A 21,535-nucleotide genomic window follows, 5' to 3' on the forward strand; every position below is an offset into this window, starting at 1 on the left:
TGCCTAAGCACAGCCCCCACGTTGGTGCTTGTTTTTTAAAGAAAGCTTTTTTGAAATGAGCATTATAAAGTTTTAAAGCCCTTCTAAATCCTTGCTCTCCTTCTGTGTGTTTCTTGCGCTGAACGAAGTGAACCAGATGAAGCAATGCTTTATTCATTAGTGTCAGAACTGCATCATCCACAGGCACTTACAGAATACAGGCAGGGAAAATGAACTTGGAAGTTCCAGGCCTCTTACTGGTTTGCTACCCATTCTACAAGAGCATTTAAAGGACAAACCGAGCCCCAAAGCCTGCAGAACACGTGGGAAGTGGGGGCTCCCTCACTAAAGGGAGGTTCCTCACCAGGGGGCTGTTGAGAACCAGTTTGGAGCTGCCTTTCGGAAGTCTCCATTGATTTCTCTCTAATGACATCCTCCTCCCTGATGGTTAAGAGCCAAGTGAAACCAATTTGAAACTAGTGGTGGTTCTCATTTGTTTAAATTGCCCTGAACAAACCGAGCTGTGCTGAAACTATGCTCCATAGCTTGCAACATGTCAGTGCTGCTTAGATGGGGTCCTTCATGTAGGCATCCTTTTCTGGTGTCCTTCTGCCTCTTTGCCTTGGTTCTTCTCTTACCACTTACGTGTAGAACTAAATGGAGGCACAGTGTTCTGATGGGTGTCCGCAGCACTGTGACCAATTTCAGGGCTCATCATGATGGCAGGTGTCAATAAGGCACCTCTGTGTGGGCCCTGCTGTTGTGGTTGTATTCATCTCACCAGAAGTAACTGCTTGGGCTGGACTGTGGTGTCTGAGTCTGTTTTTGTGTTGTTTATTTTGTTTGTTGGAGACAAACACGGAGGTCTGTGCTCCTGGCTTTGCTCTCAGGATGAACATTATTTTTTTTTAAATACCCCCTCTGATAATGGTGCTGGGAAAAATGCAACAGAGAAGAGATGCGTAAAGGCTGTTATTGAACCAATATACTTATCTGTAGTTCTCAAAATGTCAAATCAAGCCACCAGGTTTTATTAACAATGTTTTGTTAGAATTACAAATATTAAACTTTCAGAGGCTTTGGAACATATTGCTACTTATTTGGGAACTGCTTGAAGTAATACACAGCCTCGTTTTTCATTCTGGTGAGTGAACTTGTATTTTCTTTGTTATTTGGTATCATAAAGCAAACACTACTCCTCAGCAGGTAGATTTTTCTTTTTTTCTGCCATGCCTATTTTTTTTCTCTCTTTCTTTTCCTCCTGTCTGTCCTTTCAAGATCCTATATTTAATTTTTCCACTTCATTATTTCAAACATTGAATAGTGATTCATCTTTGCAGTGGCCTGTTCTGTGAACCACAATAGTTTGGGCAGAATAAAGCAAAAGGGCGAAAAAAGGAAGGAAAAAAAAAAAAAAAAGACGACAGATCTGACATACACTGGATTGGGAAGAAGCCATCTTTTTATAACTCAGATTGCAAACATCTGTCATTGACTATATCAAACCTACTTTTTAAAAGATAATATTCGATCTCTGTACAGTTCTAAAGGGCTATGGTGCCCAAAGTGAGAGAGCAGTGTTAATGCTGAAATAGTTTGAATTTGAGCAAGCAGCACTTGTCCATTTTATTTTAATCTAAAATTTTAACATCCTCCAGATGCCAGTCTGTTAAATAATAACAATTGCTACATGATAGTTAACAGTCAAGTAACTTTTTTTATTTTTTTGCTCGCTCAATGCAGCTTTTTTATGCCCTGAAAGCTAACTGTTATAATAAAGGACTATACGTATTTTTTTCCTTTTTCCTGACTAAAGCTTTTTTTACCCGGCCAGACAGAGTACTGCTAAGTCAGGGCAACCAATAAATGTCAATTGGATTATATTACAGGTTGGTCTAATAAAAGGTTAGAAGAATGAATGAGCAACTCTTGAAGCCACAGAAGTTGTACTTGTGGCCAACAAGCAGGCATTTCTGGCAGTGAACACTGCACAATTACAATTTGGACTAAATATACAAGGCTTGACATGCTCATCCCTTTGGCAAAGCACACTAAGGTGGGTTGGTGCGAGAGCCAAGGGTCCATGAGCAGGACCCTGAGCCCTGCAGCTCCAGCTCCCCAGGAGGCTGCTATGCAGAAGTGGATGAGCAGCAGTCCAGTCTGGTTCCTAATAGACATCACTACCTTAAAAATTCCCTTTCTGTCTTGTTAACTAGCGTGCACGTTGGAAGGTCCTAGCCACAGAAGAGCAGTTGTGCTCTAAAAGCTGGCACAAGGACTGGGGATTTACCCAGACTATTTCAGGAGCTGCGGAGCGCGATGCTGGAGCTACACATCCAGCAATTCCTTGGCACAGCTCTGTGCCAGGAAGCACCCATCTCCCTCTGGGTGCTGAGCAGATGGTGCAGAGACCCAGCTTCAGGGAGGAGAATGCTGCTTGAGAGTGGGGACTAAGCAAAAGACTCATAGGTCATCTCCCACTCCAGTTCGTGTGATGACAATGACTCAGGAAAGGTTTTGGTTTAGTCTAGACATGACCAAACCATAATGGGAAGCCTGGCACAAAGGGTTTCCTTTGTAGCATGGTAGAAATCTTGCTGACGTAAGATCTCAGCTTGTTTTTTTTCTGTTGAGCACTGAATTTATGGGAAATACCGTGGAGGTAAGGAATTGTAAGAGGAGATACCTGGATGTCTGGGCCATTTCTGTTAGGAAACTGTGAAGGATTTGTTCATGGCTATTCTAGATACAGGGGCAGGCTGGTGGGAAGGGAAGGGGTCTGGTAAGTAAATTAGATTCAGTAGTGTTTAAATTTACTCTCTATAAAACCAATTTGATGAACCTTGCAAAGAACTGATGATCTTTGAGGTCTCTGACCACATCCTGTTCCATACTAGCCAACCTTGGACCAGCAGTTGTCCCCAGCTTTTTGCCCTGTGTGCCTCTCAACATGCTTTTCCAGTGTGAGCTCCAAGTCCCCATCCTGGCTCACTCCCCAGCAGTCCCATCAGTTGGAACCCTCTGCAGAGGCACAGTGCCAGGCCGTAGCCACCTCAGTACGTGCTGGGAGAACTTTGGGAGTCATGGTGCCTTCCTTGAGACCACAATGCACCTCTGGCGGAAGCATTTCCTGCTGCTTTCCTCATCCAGAGCAATACAGCTTCACTCTTTACAGGACCGGGTCACCTCTCAGCCCCATGTCAGTGTCAGCTTCACAACGTGCCGTTGTCTAAGGGAATGCACTAACCCAAAGCACGTTGTGTGTTTGCAAAGTTTTTGCAGAAGGGTGAATAGGGATAATAATGGTTCCCGAGCCACTTCTCTGCTAGGGGAAGGAAAGGAGTGTTTCTCAATACAGATCCATTAACACTGCTCTGGCTGACAGGCAGCAAAACACAGGAGGTAAAAGTCCATTCTTTTCCCTTCCCACTGCAATGATTTAAAATGTTTGAACATGTACTTCAGAAGCCGGGGAAGTAAAAGCCCCCAGTTGTGCCTGGAGACTCTGCTAAGGCCATGGCAAGTGGAGGGGCTGCAGAGTGTTAATACAGTCCATCATTTTGTAACGAGCCCGATGTTCTTGTATGAGCCGTGTCAGGCTGTTGTCTGCACGCTGTCTTTGCTGATCATAGTAATCGGGTCATAAGAGAGAGAGAAGTAATAGCGCGTCTCTTAGCAACCAACCCCAGGAGAAAGAGAAAATTACTCAAACAGACTATCCAGCCAGGGAAGTAGAAAGATGAAATTTTCTGAAAGTCTGCTGGAAAGTGCTCAGGGACATAATTCTTTTATGTGTGAGTTCCTTACAGGCTGAATCCAATGATATCAGGCATTTTTTTTTTTTTTTTTTTTTCATCTTCCTGGTAAACTTTTATTTTTAATTGGTCTCAGAAAAACAAAGGGAAAAAGCCTCTGAAACAGAGAGATTTGGAGAAATGAGTAGCAGATTTTTGTATTACCTTTGACAGTGGCAGGGAGGAGGTGGCGGGCAGTGGAGGGAGGTCGGCGCGTCTCGGGCAGGAGTTGATGGGAGCATCTTATCTGCAGGAGTGCTCTGCGTGCTTCCCAAGGCACTGCTGGTCAAAGCGTGCTGCTCTATCACCTGACTCCACAGAGCAAAACAAACTTGTAGGGTTGGTGTTACGGCTTGTGAGCCTTCCCAGCAGCCATGCTGGAACTGAGGGTCCCATACTCAGATGTTGTAATAAAATTGAGCGCTTGCAGGATGGAGAGAACCTCATGCACTCGTATCTTGTGCTTTTAAAAGATTTTTATTTATTTATTTATTTATTTATTTATTTTACCCCAGAAAGTTGCCCTTCTGCGGTCAGCTAGTTTGCATCCTCCCAGATGGGGTATATGGGAAGTGCCACTGCACTGGTAGAGAGGTCTGTGTCTGGGATAGCCTTCTTGGCCCCGCCAAGCAACAGCAACACTAAACACTGTGTGTTTAGTGGTAAGGTTAAGATGGTCGAATCTCTTCCAGTTTTGCAGTTGCATCATTAAAACTAATGAGGGGAGAAAATGTTTCAGAAATCCTGACTTAATTCCTGGCTCTTGAGGAGGCACACAGAAGCTGTTGCATGTGTAGAAGAGAACAGGTACCTATGGTGACTCATCCAGCCACCAGTCTGTGCCTTTCCTATGCTTTTGTCTGCTTTTTGACCCCAAGGCACGTCTAGTTGAGCAGAGATCTGCTCACCCCTGTGTGGGATTGGCTTCTGGTAGCAGGTTAACCTGCAGACTGATGCAGTTTGATGAAGACTGCAAAAATTCCCCCAGATCAGAATCCTGGGCAGTCAGGTGATGGTTTGGGACTGCTGTGGTTGTGCTGCTGTTGGTACTGACTTTGCTCAAGCACATGTGTGGGAGCTCTGGCTCGGCCTATGGGTTGTATTGCAAACATGTTCCAGGAGAGAATCGCTAAAGTTTCCTGAGATGGGGCTGACTTCAGCATCTTATCCTGGAAACAATCAGTAGAAGAGAAAGGAGAAAAAAGCAACCTTGCAGCTGTACAGAATTAATAGCTTAGGAGTAGCATCTCCTGCTGTCAGGGAAAAGTGAGATAAGGAACAATATTAATTGTAACCGCTCGCAAGCAGATCGTAGAGGTTGCTACTTTGCTGTCTTGTCACGAAGGAGAAAGACTTTCTTCCTTAAAAGTTTAGTAATTGAAGAGTTTTCTTTGCTATTTTTGGGAGTGCCAGTAAGCGTTATTTCCTGGAAATTTTCCCCCAACTCTATAAATAGGACCAGGGGCTCACGATGATGACTAGTTTGGGAAGTCAACACCATGCACTTCCTCCACACAGCTGAGCAGCCCCGCAGGCGGAGAACTCAACTTCTGCAAAATGATTAATTCTCTATTGGCTTTTAGAACTGCTGTGCAATTAAACTCCTTGAAAACTGACTCCCTATTGCTTAGGCTTACCCTTATGTCTTGTCAGAGGTGAAAGCGTTGGAGACCTGGTGCAGGATGAAGCGCAGTGTAGACCTTGAAACTCATGGTAAATGGTGCTTAATCTCAGCAATGGGCTCATCAAATGGCCTCACGTGACAAACAGATAAAATGTTCCTGATAACCAGCCTTCACTGTCCTGGGACTGAGATTCTCATAGATCTTGATTTTGTGATTGACTCCTTGTGCTTTTTGACACTGTTTGCTCTGATTTTTCGTGCTCCATTTGGGCACAAACCAAGCCACTTTCTAATTCCTTGTGTGGTGCCCAAGGGAAAGAAGGGCCTGAATTCATTCTGCAAGTGTAAAAGGAAAATTGCATTGGGAGCTCAGGTTTGACACAGCTGTCTTACGTAAAAATGAATTTATACAGACGAGGGAAGGCATGAAAAAAGCATGACCCAGGTAAAATCACAGCTGGCCTGCACCTCCTCCACTGTCAACATGGATGTGAGACCACACAGTCGTAACAGGTAATGTATGAGGCGTTGCAGGATGTTTGTCTCCTGCTTAATCCATTCAATGAGGCTCCTTATTCTTATGCTTTAAGTTTGGATTAAATTCATTTGATCCCGTTTTCCCTGCCAACAGTGGTCCTGCAGAATGTAAGCCTGTAATCCTCCTCTACAGCAGAAAAGGCTGTTGGATTTCTAATGTGGGAATGTTTGACTGACTTCTCCTAGCACATCAGCACTCAGCCTGCGTTTGTAGGAGCAAGACGTGTCCCTTGGTAGGGGGAAATGACCCCCCAGCAGCAGGCGGTTGGAGTGGTGGGACTCCAGCCATCATTTCTCTAGGTTTTGTTGGGTTGCTCACTTCCCTCATTAGGGACAAAAGTCTTTTAGAGGAAATGATTGGTTTGGCTGAGCCTGAAAACTCTGATATTTAAAATACTTCTCCAGGCCTGTGAACTGCCCTCGTTGGCCAGACAGAGAATACTTCAAACTTAGCAGCTGATCCGAGGCGAGAGCTGTGATGCGTGATTACAGCTGAGCTCTTCTTCCCTACAATCACTGTCGGGCTTCTTAAATAACTGCTGAATTATCGCACTTCCCCTCTGTGTATTTGGTGCTTTCCTGATGCGTTCCTGAGACAAACTAATGGTGGGTCCATTTTCCTTATTATTCCTCAGATGGGAAGACTATCATCTTCTCGCTTCTCATGTGATGATAGTGCTTACTCTCAAGCTTGGCTGTGCCTGCTTGCATGTGTCTGAAAGTGCTCTTGCTAATTATCCTTTTTGCCCCATCAGGAATGTGTTATGTAACCGTGGTGGGGAAATAAATAAAAGAGAAAAATGTAGCAGCACGGTGACTATTTTGAGAGATGAGCTTTTGGCTTTGATCTTCCCCAGAGATATGGCATGTCCAGCACCTCCTGTAAGTTGACCGACCAACATGGCACGGCATGGGTCTCCAGAGCCAGAATATTCCATTTTAAGAACCAGTGAGATAAGGCACGGACAGGTGTTTGGTGTATACCACCAACTGTTTGGAAGCTAAAGTGCTATGAATTCCACCTGTGAAACTGGAGGCGGAGGGAACACAAGTTAGAAAACCAGGGCCTAAAGGTCAGGGCCTAAAGGTCACATTTTGGCAGGCGAAAGCTCAGTTGTCAACACAAACATGGGTTTTCTGGAAGGGAATTGTGAGGCTCCATTTATTTAATGCCTGTGTACCTGCCCTAGCATGCTCAGTTCACACTGCATGCAGAGATGTTTTGCTACCAAATTTGCCCAGCAAAGCGGCTCTGATCTTAGCTGTCAAAGTCCCCCTTTCTCATTTGTTTTCTCCTACTTTCTTGCTTTGCTTGGTGATGAAGGTTCCGGGAACTCGGTCTGTCACTGGGATGGAGCTTTCTCTTATAACAGTTTTGGCTTTGTCATGCTCAGAGCATTGAAAGCTCTTTGAGAGGAGCCATAAAACTCATGAGGCATCAGAGACAGCAGAAAGATGCTTCTCATATAAATAAGCATTTAATTGCAAAACCTTTTGGCTACTTAGAAAAATGATTAGTCAAGTCTATTGGAAGGCAGAGAATGTGTATTTGTGGGGATGAGGGAAGGTTTGATCACCTCAAATTTCCTACCTTTTTGTTTTCTTCTCTAATGCAAATCGTAAATGATTAAAATGGGAGAGTGTTTTAAATAGGTTTCTGAAGAGATCTTGGAGCATTCTGTTGCTTCCCCTGTGTTAATTATTTTTTGCAGGATAATTGCTGTTTGCAAATGGCTGATAAATAACAAAGCATTTCTTTGTGAGCCCCAAAATTTTAGCATGGTATTTGAGAACCCAGTCTTGTGTTTGTTTTACTGTCTCTTGCTGAGCAATGCTGCAGATGACATTTCACTCAGGCACTTGTACAGCCCAGCTACTGCAAAGTTTGGTCAGCAATGGCTCCTCCGAGTGGTTTTCTATAAATGCAGCTTGTCTTGGATCTTGTTTGTTATTTATGCACAAAGGCAAATTAACTGTAGCCAGATCCTTCTTGTCAAAGTTGTCCCAGTACAGCTGAAAAAAGGTACTGCCTGCAAGGGCACTTTCAGCTTTAGCCAGTTCCCGTTCTTATTGGGGTTAATCTGCGCTGGGACACGGATGTACTTCAGCTGTGGGTTTATCTCAGTGGGGGAAAAATTGTTTCAGAGCTGGCAAGTGGAGACCAGTGGCTAGTGATGTCTCAGTTGAAGCTGTGTGTTTGTAGCTTTTATGTGAGTGAGCAACAGGAGTAAAGCTCTGAGCACTTATTGTCAGGCTGTCCTAATGACTCAGATGGGAATCAGGGATCGCAGTTTTGCCTCCTCCTCCTCGTTACTTGAGAGCCACTGGAGTTACAGAGACATCTTTAGCACCATTGTGTTCACAGAATCATTAAGGTGGGAAAAGACCTCTGAGACCATCCAGTCCTACTGTCCACCTAACACCAACATGGCCCTCTAACCCGTCTTCTTTAGTACCACATCTCCACAGTTCCTGAACACCTCTAGGGATGGTGACTACACCACATCCCAGGGCAGCCTGTGCCAATGCCTCATCACACCTTCTGAGAATAAATTTCTCCGAATATCAACCTGCTCCTCACTGAGCATCTCAGATCTTGCAAGCAGTAGTAGTTACGATACATCTGCTAGTGTATTTACATCGGCCAGATGGAATATACTTGATGCTGGGGCTTTAGGTGATAGCATTGAGCCCATTGGTGAAACCTGGTCTGTATCCCACCAGTTTGACACATTCTTCATCAACACTGGGACTTGATGAACCATACACATCTTCTCAGGCTTTACCACCATGCTGCCTGCTGGTGATCGTGTCGTCAATCTCCCCGAGAAGCTCTAAGTAAACAACCCTGTCTGGGATCAACAGATCATCTTTGTGGCATTTCTCGTCATCTAAACAGTAATTCATTAAACATTTAACAATTTTCTTTGCTGTGTAGATGAAAAAAAAGAGAGTTGGCACCTTCTTTTAAAGATTCTGTCTTTTGTATTGTTTGGTGGTTTTTGTTTTCTTCTGGAGTTTTTCTGTTTGGTTGGTTGGTTTTTGTTTTTTGTTTTGAAGGAAATCAAGTTGATAAACTGAAAGAAAACCATGTTATTACAGAAGCTTGAGTGCTTCTGAGAACGTTTAAAACAAGGATGACTAGAAATGACCTTTCCATCCTGGAGCGAACTTTGAGTGTGTTCTCCCTTTGGCATTTCTAATGATAGACTTTCCATCTGGTCTTTGCTTAAAAGCTAAGATGCAGCTTGAGTTTTTTCGCATTAAAACTGTGCATACTCTAAAATTAATCCTCTTGATCATTTCACTTCAGGGAGGGAATGAAGAAAGACTGGGAATATTTGCTTATTTTTAGCAACTCCATTCAGGCCTTCTAGCAGCAGATTCCTATTGTCTGAAATGAAGTCATTTTTGTTTTGGGGGAACCCTGGATTCTCCTCTGCTTAGATTTGGAGTGATTGTTCCTCTTGTAGGAGAATTTAAGAGAAATTGCAGAGATGGTTGGTGCCCTGCTGGGGTGCATGGTCAGTGGCGGGGATTTGTGGTCCTGTTACCACCTCTGGTAGTGCTGTCATTTCTAGCAGGCAGATTCCTCAGTTTCAGTTTCTCCTTCCTGGAGGTTAAGACAATTGTTGTTGCTCTGGATGTTCTCCCTTCCTCCTTCTTTCTCCCAGCTTTTACTGCTGAGCATGACATTATAAGGTATGGGACATCCCTTTGGTCAGTCTGGGTCAGTGTCCTGGCTGTGTCTCTTCCAGCTCATCATGCATCCCCAGCTCCTCTTTGGCAGGGCAGCGTGAGAATCATAGTATTATTAAGGTTGGAAAAGACCACTAAGATAATCAGTTTCAGTCGTCAGCCCGTCACCACCATGCCCATTAAGTCGTGTCCCTCAAGAAGCAGAAAGGCCTCTGGCTCTGTGCAAACGCCGCTCTGCAACAACTGAAACGTTGCTGTCTTATCAGTAGTATTCTCATCAAAAATCCAAAGCATGGGATCATATGAGCCGGCATGGAGAAAATCAACTCTATTCCAGTCCAAACCACAACACCCATACTGATTCTCCACAGCTGAATGTACAAGATTGAAATCCCAGTAAATGAATGCTTTGAGGAAGAACTGGGGATCTCCAGGGATGGACCAGTGCAGCCATTCAGCCTCGTTTCAGCAGAGGCTTTGGGGAAAGTACGTAAACTGATCGTTTTGCCTAGCAAAGCATTTCAACAAGTGCCCAATTTGATACATGCTTTGTAAGGCCCCATGGGATGTCCCATTTAAGCCTGCAATCGAACCTATGTGCGTAACTGAGTCTGTGCTGCATGTTAGCATGTGCAAGTGGAAGATTTCTCTGAGTCACATGTAGGAACTTCAGACACCACATTTGTTCTTTTCATGCTCTGTAACTGGTTATTACTAAATGTGTTCTCTTTCTTTTTTTTTTTTTCTTTTTCTTTTTTTGCCCTCCTTCACCCTTCTATTCAACAAAGTTCCTCAAAAATACACGTAAGTGGGAGATTACTGGTGAGACATCCATTCCTCAAGTGTTGTTCCGGTGGGAACAGCAGAAAGGAAGCCTATTAGCAAAGCCATTTTCCTACCAGAACTTTATAGGGAATGTGTGCAGAAAGCATGTTTTGTGAGATTCAGGAGGAGCAGAGGTTGCTTGGGGATCTTGGCAGAGAGATGCTGTGCTGAGGGGGTTTGGTGTTTTGCTGCAGGTACTTTGGTGACCAGAACTATTAAAACAATTGGAGGGAGAAAGGATGTTGCAAATAATGGAAAAGAACAATTCTGGCACACGTAGCTTCCTTTCCTTAAAGCTGCTTTCCCCTTGAGGCAATATATCTTGCATCTTATGGGAAGGAAATCTTACAGTATAAAAGGAAGTCTGAACTGTTTACTCATTATTTTTGAAGCCTAGAAGTGTATTTCTTTTATGAAGAGATAATATAGGTCCTATTCCCGTATTTTAGGGAAGCTTTTTGTTTAAGAATCTCCAGAAATAGAACTATGGGGATAGTTTCTTTAACATAATATTTGCATGTGACTTATGTTAATATTTCTGGAAGCCTGGGGGATGTAGGCTCAGCAAAGTGGAGGTGTTCAGAGGACAAAACAACCCAATTTGGTGCCGTTAGCACATACTGCTTGGCACATGGCGCTGGAGGGCAGCTACGAGTTCATGGGGATGTCTTATCACACAAAACTGTCTTATAATACCCTCTGTGTCGTGCTGAAATGCAGGGTCTGTACAGAAGTTTGCAACCTTTTCTCCCCTCTTCAGTGCTCTTCTTTCTTCCCATTCTCCTCAATTAAAATATAGGCATGGAGAGAGAAAGCGGTGGTGATTTCCTGTGACTAGCACAAATGGTGAAGTGCAGATAGCTGCAGTGGGCATATCTGAGGAGAGATATTTTGTGCAAACCCCAGAGGAAAAGCAGCAAGCAAAAAAAAAGGGGAAAAAACGAAGCTGTACAAATGCAACTGACTGCGTCACCCAGAATCCTTCAGAAGAATTTCTGCATTTTCTGCAGAGTACATAATTGAAGGAGAATTTTTGATAAAGACTAAATTGTGTACGGGCATGAAAAATTCAGCAGGGAATTTAAGCCATTTCCAAACCACATGAAACATTAAACATTTCACTCAAGAATAGCTTGAAGATGGCATGCATCATCCCAAGCTTTAAGCAGTCATCTGATTTTTTTCTCTTGCAACTGTTAAATATATAGTAAAGGGGAGCCAAAGTAGATTTTATCTTCCTTCTCCTGATAAGTGCAGAACTATTGCTTTGGAAATTTTGCTGGCTGGCCTCACGCACACCTTAGTTTTCCCATCTTGGCCAGGTGATCTTAGCTGCAACATTTCCAAAAGCTCGGGTAGATATCAGTGCTGAGATCGCAGCTTGCTGTTCTGTGCTGGTGCTCACATCCAGCCTCGGGCTCTCATGTGATGGCTCTCAAAGCAGCCATCTAAATCCACCGGAATTAAAGATTTTAATCAAGAGAGATGCTAATCACCATGACATGACGTGATATATATGTGACCTGATAAGGGTTTAGAGTAAATCCATTAGTTTCTTGCAAACAGGGAACACTGTTTATTACACGCTCTTCAACAGCCACATCTAAACTTTGTCTAGATGTGGTATTGGATTTTAAAGCCTTGTTATGTCAGTGTTTTCAAATTCATAATAGGTCTGTTCTGTAAATTAATATTGGCTGATTTCAGATCATTCTTACGTTGTTTTTGATTACTTCACTTTTTTTTACAGACCCAGTACCTAAATGTTCTATTTTCTCATTAAATAAGGTATTCTTCACTTGGGTGTCTTTCATCAAAGAAACCCAACTATGAGTATCTAATTCCTCTAGGACAGAGCTTTTGAAAGAACTACATGAAACTGTAAGGCAGTCACTTTGGATGACTCTTTTCTTGCTCCCTGAGCACACATTCAAACAGTATATCCATTTTAATTGTTTTCTTAGATGTTATTAATTCTGGAGTGGGCATTTGGAATGAAGATCAGCCACCAATCTGAAAAAGAATGGATTTGTGCCTTCCTGCAGTAAGATTGGGATAGAAAGAAAATCATGAGAAATTCCTAACCTAACTCAATTTAATTCTTTGTCCAGAATTGTCCAAGTTGCAGCTTTGAGGGAAAACTGAACCTCAGAGTGGAGATTCCAGAAGTCCAGCCTTGAAGCTTGAGCAGTATGTTACTACAGTTTATCTTTTTTTTCCCCCACAACGTTTTCTACAAGAATACAATCTCTGGCCTTTCCAAGAAAACCACAATCTGTGCAGAAGATTTTAATTTTCTTCCACATTTTTCTCTTTAACGACATCCACAAATATTTCAGTAATTCATTTTCTGTAGCCTTGGTTATAGATAAAAGTTTTAACTCAAGCTGAAATTAATCTCGCCCAGGTGTCCCTCCACCAGATAATGGACCCTGCTTTTGGTGTGGTGTGTTGCACTGCACGGGCCCCTTTTTGGTTTCTGCTGTTTCCCTGGGCTGCTGCCAGACCCTGGGACTTGTTGTCTGGAAGGGAGGCACCTTATGCCCAGCACAGTCACAGCAAAACTGCTTGTGGAATTGACTGCTTTCTCAGAATGGTCAGAAGTTCAAATAACTACAATATCATGATCATGAGTGTAAGATGAGAGATGTGTTTTCCCCAAAACCAGTACAGGTACTTACAAAGAGTAGAGTGGGTTAAGGGGATACTTGGATTTTGTGGGCTATAGAAAACATAAACATCATTACTTAAAAAGTCAGCTCAGCAAGTTGTTTCCTAACTAGGGGTCTCTGTGCTGCCAGGAGACCAATGTAAGGGAAGCTCAGTTACTTTGCTGAATTATGCAAATTTTAAAGTAAAAAGTTTTAAAGTAAATTTTAAAGCATTTCTGCTTAGAATATGATGATAACTGCACAGGTAAATGTGTTTAATAATGAGGTAGTGGTTAATGTTCACTGGTCAGGAAAGCTTGTGGATCAGTCTTTTAGGGTGAAGTTCACCTCAAAGAAGAGAGCCTGTATCATATTTTCCCTTCTGCTTTCCATGCTACTCAAAAGCGCTGTCGAGAAGATGTAGAGCATCTCCTGATACCTCCATTATTTTTTGTTTTGTCATAATCCCATTTCTCTTCTATGATCTTGCTAGATGTGTCATCTTTACAGCACATAGGAGCAAAAGAAACCAAACTTCATCCACAAAGACCACTGCCACCATATGTAAATATATATGTGAACCTGTATGTATTTATATAGAAATACAAATCTATATTTAGATATGGAGATTTTGAGCATTAGTTACTTGGAAAGAAGAAAATGGAGAAGAATTCTGTTTGTCCAGCATTTGATTTTATCTTGAGTAATCTTCAAGGATTAAGGATGTAATTTTATATTCAAGCATTATACTTGGTGAACGAGAAAGAAAACTACAGCATGAAGAAAATCTGGATAGCTTTTCTGCTTCCCAATAGCATTGACTAATTTCAGCAGAAGAAAGAAAGCAAGCCCGTGCTGTTCATATTGCTGGAAACAGTGACATATCTGATAAAGACACGTGTTCTGCTTTAGCCTGGAAGTGTGGGTTTCTAAGAGCTACATAAGGAGGGGAGGAACTGCAGGAGCCAGTTTGGAAATCAGTTTACATTTTCTTGTCCAGTTAATCTCTGAGAGCTGTATGTTCATGTTTCCACTGGGTGGTTCTGTTCCAATCTACCAAGGCAGCCAGCAGACTCGAGAAGAGGATGCCTTGCAGGAACGTGGACCCCACCATGGAACGAGATGCTCCAGCTGCAGCAAGGGTTTTGTTGTCTCTCTCCATTGCATGCTGGGCTGGCAGGATGGATCCAGGTCTTCCAGATGTTGTGCAGCATGGGCCACTGCTGGCTTTGACATTCAAGCCAAGGCAGCAACATGTTGTGTTTCCTCTGACTGCTCAGATTTCAATTTACCCTCAAAGTGGGAAAACAACAAACAACAAAACAAAAACAATTAGAAACAAAGATAAGTCTGAGATTGCTTAAAAACTGTTAGCTGTAACTTCCGAAGCTGGAGGAAGTCCTTTGGCAGGCAGGAGCTCTGGGAGGTCGTTTTTCTGATCTGTGCAGTGTTTTGTATGTCATCACTTGACGCAGGGAGGGCTTGGTTGGTGACAAGAAAGGGTGCTGTCCCCATCTTCCTTAGCTGCTTCTTCTGGGAGAAAGCTATGATGACCTATGGTGCTCTGTGACGAAAACCAAAATTTGTTTTAGTTGTACTGTGCCACAACAGGCAGAGAGAAAGCGATCTACATCCAGTGATGTAACTCATTTGTAGGACTCCTTCACAACAGCCTCCTTTAGTAAATAAAAGCCTGTGTCAACTCTCGTCAGGAGCTCTTAGCGATGAACAAATGAGTTTAACACCATAATCTAATAAACAAACAGATAACCATTTTCGGTTTTGTTCTGTGTAGTAGCACGCTTCTCTTGCTGAGCTGCTTCATGGTGTTTTTGTTCTTTGGAAGCAGAGGATGTGTATAGGAATGCAGTGTGATTCTCTTCTGAGGACGGGGTTTGCTCTTCTGACTTAGATGTCCTGATTTCCAGCATATTTCCAGTTGTTTGTGTTGAAATCTTTCCATCTCAGCAGGCTGTTTTCTGTCATTTTTAAAAATCATTTGGAACTATTTTTGCCCCTGTTTATTTGACCTGAGCAGCTGCAGCTCAAAGTGGGGTCTCATCATACTAATTGCTGCAGAGACCAAGTCAAACTCTGTTTCCTAATGCACTTGGTGGAGGGAAGGCAGAGGAAGGCTATGCATGCTCATGGCACAGTGAGGTTGATGTGTCTAAAATCCTGAATCTGTAGCAAAGTCTGGTGCTTAATCCTTCTCAATTAATCCTATGGCTATACTTCTTCCATCTATTAGCATTTTCATTGAATCATAGAATTGTTAAGGTTGGAAAATCCACAAAGATCAAGTCCAACATCAGTCTGTCCCCATCATTCCCACTAACCATGTCCCTCAGTGCCACATCTCCAAGGTTCTTCATCTCCAGGGGCAGTGGAGATGCCCTCCCTGGGCAGTCTGTGCCATTGCCTCACCACTCTTTTGGAGAAGAATTTTTTCCTAATATCCAGCCTGGTATCAGTCCAAAATTGAGCACAGTACTCCAGGTGCCATGGGCTGTTTCTTGCAATGACTTGGTAAGCTTCAGCAAAGGATGGGTCTGTTTTCCTTGGAGCTGGTATCTGATGCTAGGAGACCTCCACACAGATAGCAGTGTGACAGGGATATCTGCTGGGTTTTAACAGTGTCTGACTGGGAGCAGAATGGTTCATTTGCATGGGCTTTGGAAGACGTGGGGTTGAGGTGAGCAAAATCTCTCTATTGCGGAACGGTTAGCATGAGACATTAGTTAAAATGCTTCATCACCACAATCATCCAGAAAAAACGAGTAGAAGAACCAAAATGCAGCCTTGTATAGATGTTAGATGTTTCCGATACTTAGTGCTGTGTGCTGTAAGATCACTGTGTGTAGGATGTGGATGGAGAAATGCTAACTAGCTTTTTCCCAACTCTGTGGGCACTGGGAGCATAGAGGCTGTGGGCCATCAATCGCCTTTTGCTGGGCAGGGTTCACGGACAAGCCAAGGAAAAGCACAACCACATCAAATAAATGATGTTTTCACAATGGGCATCCAGCGTGGCGAAGCGGCTGAGGTTTTGCATAAGTTGGGGAACTGAGCCCTCGTTTCCTATTTGTGAACTAATTACCGCCTTTGTGGGTATTTGTGAGGGAGGTCAATGAGTTCTAACGTGAACCAGAGAAGGGCGGGATTTTCCCCACCGGTGACCTGAGCAGGGATGAAAGGGCAACATACAGAACACTAAAAACAGCACTCGAGCACCTGTTCATGCTAAATGAAGTTGCTTGATAAAAGGTGAACGGTTTGAAGGTTTGCTGTAGCATTCCAGCTCCATTCCTTGTATTGGCCATGTTAAGCTGAAACCTTCCAGGCAGTGCCCAGGGCTGCAACTCCGGTCCCATTGGAGGATGTGACGCTGATAAACCCTAGTTACCTCTGAGACGTGGAAAAAACAGCTTTGGAGCTGCTGTCCCCACTCAGATCCAAACATCAGCATGGCCGTGTTTGGATCTCCATGCTGGCATTTGTCCATGCGCTCCTCTGTCCCCACCTGCAAGCTCTGCTGACTTTTTCTGGCTCCGGTGTGGCTGGAAGAAATCCAGAGCGATTCCAGCAGAGCTATTTTGGGTCTGAGTTCGTAGGAGGAATTGTACCTGGAGGTTTTGAGTTAATCGCACGGTCATTTTTCCTCTGTATATTTAAACACAGAAGTTAATTAACATTTGAAAGTTTCACAGGCTGCTTCTTTTCATTATCTCAGCAAGCTGTAGCAAAGGGCTGTGTGACAGGAGGCTGATAGCCGCACTGAGGTGGTGCAGATGAGAGGAGTGCCGGGGATTTTTGGTTCTGGCTCATCCCAAGGGTTGGGCAGTTGGTGATGGGATGGAGGTTGAGGTGAGGAACGTGAGTCGCTGCGGTACACATAGCTGACGGACTTACCGTGTAGTAAACAAAATTAGCAGATGATTGTTGGCGTGTGTTTTTTGTTTTTTGTTTTATTTAAAGAGAATATTTTAAGCAGGACTGCGATTCATAGCCCTGAACTGTAGGGGACTAATGTTCCTGTTCTCCAGCTGGGAGAAACTAATTCAACATCTTGTGTTGTAAACACTCACTCATTTTAACTGATTACACCTCCAATGTTCCTCAAATCACTAAAATTACTAATTGCTATTCCTTACACATCAGAGAGTGAATCCTGAATAATTAACCCCAAATAAAATTAGATGAATTGGCCCTTTTAATTAGAATCCCTGCTGCTGTTTGTTCTGAGCTTCCTTTTCTTACCGTTAAGAGACTTTTAGAATGATTAAAACTGTTTAAGACTTAAACAGCCAGTGACCTTTTAATACAATATAAATCCATAAAAGCAATATTTCAGCTTGCAGGTGGTGAAGTAAATTTTTAGTGCAACTACGTGACAGATTCAGTATTCGTTTTTTAATGCTGAGAGCAAGATTAGCTGGTAGGGGGTGTTTTTCTCTTCTTTTTTCCCCCCCTGCTTATTAATACAGCAGCTGATTAACAGAAGTAGTTCAAGTGATAGAATTAGTGATGGGTAAGAAAGTGGTAGTTTGAAACAGAGCTTTGGATTGGCTTCATTTTAAGGATGGCCCATGAATGTGCTGTGTGTACAGGTCAGTTGTGTAGCTGGTGTGTCATGGCTTGGTCTGCACTGACGTGATATCAGTGACCACCCATGACATGATCTCTCAAAGGACCTGCTGGCACAAAGCATCATTTTAACTGTGATAAAGGTGTTACAGGAAAACTGTCATTATGGGCAATGTAACGAGTGAGAGGATGCAAAGTAGGTTGCATGTTCATACCTGAGAGTCACCAGCCTACGTTTAACTCTTGAGCAGCGTCACTTTTGCAAGATGAAATTTTAAGGAGCACTTTGGGATGTCAGTACGCTGCAGGATTTTACAGTGGTTGTTGTGGGTGTGGGGAGGAATTCCAGGTGAGCTCAGTCAAAGGGATTTCAGCCCAGTGCTAGATGAATTAGGTTCTAAGTGTAAATGTTAATCATTTTACCATGGATCACCCACAGATTGCTACCGTTGGTTTTCTGCAGTAGAAGTTAAATACTTGACCAGGCAATGGAAAATGACTGTGTCTGCTCAGTGCTTTCCAGAAGGCAGTCTTTGGATCAGAAGAGAAACACGTCAGTGGGGGCTGCTCCAGCGTTGTTTGTGCTCTGCTCTCTGACTCCAGGAGAGAGCTTGGGTTTTCAGGTGATTCAAACCAATTCTGAACTGTCCTCAGAGTCAGCAGTGATGATAAAGGGTTGTTTTCGTTTGGAGGAAGAAAAATGAAAACCATCTGGGCAGTCTTCTTCAGATGTCAGAGATCTGAGAGCACCAGTGTGAGCTCTGTTTTGTTGGTTGATAGATGTCATTAAGTTATTGTTTCAGTGAAAAATATGATGTTTTGCTATTTTGTGTTTCCGAGGGTTTTCCCCCCAATCAGTCTCTTCTTACTGAACGTGTGAGATCATCTTCGTGTCTAGAAGTTTCAGAGCTGCAAATCTTGATGTCTAAACAACTGTGTCAGTCAATGGGGGAAGCAATTATTGTGCTGCAATATATTTGCTGACTGGCAGATGCGTCTCCCTGAAAACAAAGACTTAAGGCAGTGATGTCTGACAAAAACACACTCACAAAACCCCATGTGCTGAGGCACTGAGAGGTTTGCCTTTGAGTGAGAAAGGTGTTTGCTGCATCGCACAGGGTGTTTTTCTCAGCTGGCACAGATACCCAGAGGGCATCAGGGAGACAGCAATAAAAGTCTATGAGTTTCCGTTCAGTCATGTGCTCACATAGTCTCTATTAAAGCTTTGAACAAATATTTTGTTCTATATTATGATGGTGAAATTTTCCACGCAGACCAGCAGAGAGCCCCTTGCCCAGGGACCCACATGGTGGGTGCTGGAAGGGCTTGAGGATAGAAAGCAGTGATGCTCTGTGGGGACATAGGCTGTCAGGGGGAGATCTTATCCCTCTCCAACTCCCTGACAGGAGGTTGTGGCGAGGTGGGGGGTCAGGCTCTTCTCCCAGGTAACAGTGATAGAATGAAAGGGATTGGCCTCAAGTTGTGCCAGGGGAGGTTCAGGTTGGATATTAGGGAAAATTTCTTCTGCGAAAGAGTGGCGGTGAACTGGCATAGGCTGCCCGGGGAGGTGGTGGGGTCACTGACCCTGGAGGTGTACAGGAACCATGGAGATGTGGCACTGAGGGACGTGGGCAGTGGGCAGTATTGGTGGCAGGTAGATAGTTGACCTAGGTGATCCGTGAGGTCTTTTCCAACCTTAACGATTCTAGAGTTCTGTAACACCACTGAGATGGAGCATGAGCTTTCTTTAAAATTTTTCCTCCTTTCCTTCCTGAAATGAAGACCTGTTTCTTCCACATCATCTAACACTGCGCTGTTCAGGACACAAGTTTTATGGTCTTTGGATGCTTCTTTCTCTGCCTGAGGGAGATTCACAGTGATGCCAATAATAATACAGTAACAGCTTTCCCTCTTCAGTTGGAGAGAAGTTTCTCTTTGACTTCAGTGAGTCCTATGGCTGCGTGTGGGAAAGAAGGGAGTGCAGTGGCAGGATAAATAACTGAAGCTGTGAGGGAGAAAAGTCCGTCTGTTCACAGAGGACCAGGAAAAGGCCAAACATCTGCAAGGTCCCCCCAGTTCATCACACATCTGCTTTCTACTCCCAAGCCTGAAACCTTCCCGGACGCCTTTTAGGGGAGCAGAGCCAGCCACAGGGCTGGGGTGCGGACAGCCAGCTGCCTCCTGCTCCAAGGAAAGAGTTGTCTTCCAAGCTCTGAAAAAGGGCTCTTCTCTTTGTTTCTGTCCTTTTGCTCTTTTTCTGAAAGATCTTGCCAATATTTTTTCCTTTGGGAGGAACAGCCCGTCCAAAGGGGCAAAATGATATTTGTTTTGAATTTGTTACAGCAGTTGTTGTTTTCCCTCTCAGACTTCTGTTTACGCACAAACCCTGCCCTTTCCCCTGTCTCATCCCCTTCGCCCCGTTCTCTACCTAGAGGGAATCTCTACCTATTTTGCTTTAGGATACTGAAGGGTTGTAATGAAGGAGCGTAGCTTGGCAGGGCTTGGCAGGAAGATGAGTCTTTGGCTTTGGAGCTGGGGCTAGCAGATGAAACATCATCTAAAGTGTCTTCTAGGGGAAGTGCACATCCGCTGGAGTTGAATTTGTTTGCAAAATCACATTAGTTTGCTGAAGGTTCATTTTCAAAGCAAAGGAAAAAAGTTTACTGAGCGTTCCAGCATCGCAGCATTTTTAGCATGAAACACTGAAGATAATCATTTCAAAATATTTATTCCTTTGTTTTTGCTCCGTATTGTATTTCATATGATTTGAAATAAAAGGCTGGATTAATTATAGAGCAAAAAGGAGATACTGCAGATGTCATTGTGCTTTTTTTTTTTTTTTTTTGTAAATCGGTCTTGAACTCTATAATTTCACAAGCCAGTAGGTTTCATAGGGTTTTGTGTATTGGAGCAACATGGTTGTCTTAAATTAGTTTTCAATGTGTTGTTTTCAAACTGTCTTGGTGCATCTGTATTTAGGACAGTACTTTCTTAGGGATTCCAACGTTTTTGGTGTGGGTTGTTGTTCTTGCCATGCTCACTTAAAACTGGGAAGAAATTGATTTCCTGGGAAATAAGATCCCTGAAAGTTCTAGAGGGGGTTGGTGCCTTTTTGAGAGCTCATGCATTCGGGAGGTTTGAAATAGAACTGAAAAGCTTTCCAGGGCTGCAACCCGTCCTGCTTCCCATAGCAAAGAGCTGGAAGGTGCTGCTGATGCCCATGCCCTGTGAAGCTCAGCCCCACACATCCAACAACTCTTTTTTGTCAGCCCTATCCAGAGCAGGGGGTTGGAACTGCTGCTTGGTTACTGGGGATGGTTCTGGGGATCCAACGGGAGGCAGGAAAATGCTGCATCAGGATGTGGAGGGTCAACAGGAAGCTGGTGTTTCCTCACAGAAAGGGTTAAAACCCTCCAAAAGCCACAACACCAAGACACATGAAATACCACATTTTGATTCACTTACCTTAAACTTCTATTGCAAATGTGCACAGGAGAACCTGCCGTAAACATCTCTGCTTGAAACATAAACCTTTATGAGAAGGAATAAAAATATACCAAAGTGGTCCAAATTAGGAGTAGCTGCCTCGCCATGAGCCAAATCCAGTGGTAATGGCAAGCTCCATCTTTGAGAGGTGCTTTCAGAGCCTGATGCCCTGCTCCCGATGCTGCTCTGAGGCTCTCAAGGAGAAGTCTTTCCTGGCTTCACAGTGTGCTGCTTTGTATTTGCATCTGCACTTTCAGAAGTTTAAGACAAAGCGAATTTATAGTGGAAATATTTTATACATCGGTCCCATGTGAAAGGCCTCCTCGGGGTTGAAAGAGATGGGTGCTTCTGAG

At 43.6% G+C, this 21,535-nt stretch overlaps 1 protein-coding gene across 10 annotated transcripts in view; it reads left to right on the forward strand.

The window, feature by feature from the left end:
- Positions 1 to 21,535, forward strand: part of LOC125697421 (LIM domain containing preferred translocation partner in lipoma) — a 320,474-nt gene that overhangs the window by 116,249 nt on the left and 182,690 nt on the right. The window lies entirely within an intron of this gene.

This window comes from Lagopus muta, chromosome 9 (genome assembly GCF_023343835.1).
Source record: "Lagopus muta isolate bLagMut1 chromosome 9, bLagMut1 primary, whole genome shotgun sequence".
Taxonomy (NCBI): Eukaryota; Metazoa; Chordata; class Aves; order Galliformes; family Phasianidae; genus Lagopus; species Lagopus muta.